Below are 2,251 nucleotides of genomic sequence, written 5' to 3'. Positions count from 1 at the left end.
GTGGGATCTTTCAAGGACGACAGCCAACATAGTGCATGGTGGTCCGTGACTACATCAAATGGGCGGGCATACAAATCAGGCCGGAACTTGGTAAGAGCCCAGGTGATGGCAACGCACTCTTTTTCTGTCACAGTAAAATTTGTTTCAGCTTTCGTAAGCGTACGACTTGCATAAGCCATGACATATTCAGGAAACCCTTGTTTGCGCTGGGCAAGAACAGCGCCGAGGCCAACACCGCTGGCATCTGTGTGCACCTTGGTAGGGGCTGTCGGTTCGTAATGGCGCAGAATTGACGGAGACGTTAGCAGACGACGGAGCTTTGTGAAGGCCTCGTCGCACTCGGACGACCACGAGGGGGAGGGGCCCGTTGCTTCTAAGTAGCTTTGTGAGGGCCGATATGATGGCGGCGAAATTGCAAATGGGGCGTCTGGAGTAAGAGCACAGCCCTATGAAACTGCGGAACTCTTTGACGGACGTTGGCTTAGGGAATTCGGCGACGGCCCGAACTTTGGCTGGATCGGGGAGAATTCCATCCTTGGATACGACGTACCTTAGAATTGTCAGCTGCCGAGCTGCAAATCGGCACTGCTTTAGGTTTAGTTGGAGGCAAGCGTTTGTTAAGCACGTCGAAAAACATTGGAGCCGTTAAAGGTGCGTGGTGAAGTCGAGAGCAAAAATAAGAGTGTCGTAAAGATAGCACAAGCACGTGTGCCACTTCAAGCCGCACAGAAGTGCGTCCATCATGAGCTCAAAAGTTGCGGGCGCACTACAAAGTCCAAAAGGCATTACGTTAATTCCTATAAGCCGTCGGGTGTGATAAAAGCTGTCTTCGGTCGATCGGCGTCTGCCATGGGTACTTGCCAATACCCTGAGCGCAAATCTAGAGATGAAAAGAATTCTGCGCTTTGTAGACTTTCATCGCGTCGTCTATGCGCGGGAAAGGGTAGACGTCCATGCGGGTGATCTTGATGAGGCGCCGGTATTCCGCACAGAACCATCTTTCTTCGTAACAAGGATGACAGGGTCATGCCCATGAACTGTTGGAAGGTGATATCACCTCGCGGCGAAGCATGTCGCGAACTTGTTCGTTGATTACACGACGTTCTGCAGGAGATACACGATACGGACGTTGCCGCAATGGCGGTTGCGAGCCAGTGTCGATGCGATGGGTTACAGTTGAAGCCATCTGATGGAGCCATCCAAGACTGGCTCCAACAAGGCGGTCGAGATCGTGTCAGACTACGCGCGACGGGGCGGCCGCAGTGGCGCACCCCACAAGTCGAACTCGTCCTCTTCCGTTCCCGCGGCAAGTGTCCCCCGGTCCCCATCACAGTCCTTGTCGACGGGACACCCGCCGCACGGGTGGCGCGAGGGCGCGTCCTCGGACTTTACGTTCAGGACGGTGGCAGGGCCGGACACACCGTCTACCTACTTTTGCCCCAGACGGAGCAGATTATCGCTATGCTCCGCCGCGTCAGCAATCGACGCTCGGCACTTAAGAAAAGGGACATGCTCCGATTAGTAGACGCATGCATTCTCAACCGCTTCAATTATGACATCCCCTTTCACCGGCTAACGCGGGCAAAACGTGACCGCGTGGACACGCTCATCCGCAAAGCCACCAAAGTCGCACACTGCGGTTCCACACTTTAGCTCAAATCATCGTATTTTGTCGCTCGGGGTACCCAATACCCTCGACGAACTGCTCGAGGCCGAGTGGAGCAGCGAGCGCCAACGCCTTCTCACTCCAACGGGTAGACAGCTCCGCACCCGCCTTAGCCGCGCAATTAATTCACCAAGGGACACCTGTACCGGCCAGGATCACTAGGATGCTTCGGGTACATCCCATACCGCGTAACATGCATCGCGAGCACAGTGTCGGTCGACAGCGGGCACGGGCGAGATACCTCGCTCGCACTCTTGGTGAATTTGAGGAGAACAGTCTTCTACACGGACGCGGCTGGTACTGCACAAGGGCATACATCGGTGGTAGTCGACGGCACCCATCACGTCGTGAGCGCTGCCTCTATCCCATCTCCTCCTTGATCTACCGACTCGGGCGAGATCCTGGCGGTTACCCTCGCCACCCAACACATCTTGAGCCCCCCCAGGGAAACGTATTACATAATCACCGATTTGCAAGCGTAATGTAGGGCTTTCGTGACAGGTCACGGTATTCCAAAAACCGCATACTGCATTCTTTCACGCCTTTCCGAACTAACAGCTCACTCCACCCACAACATACACCTGC

Source organism: Dermacentor silvarum, chromosome 2 (genome assembly GCF_013339745.2).
Source record: "Dermacentor silvarum isolate Dsil-2018 chromosome 2, BIME_Dsil_1.4, whole genome shotgun sequence".
NCBI lineage: Eukaryota > Metazoa > Arthropoda > Arachnida > Ixodida > Ixodidae > Dermacentor > Dermacentor silvarum.
The sequence above is the reverse complement of the archived record's forward strand: the minus strand, read 5'-3'. Positions refer to the sequence as shown.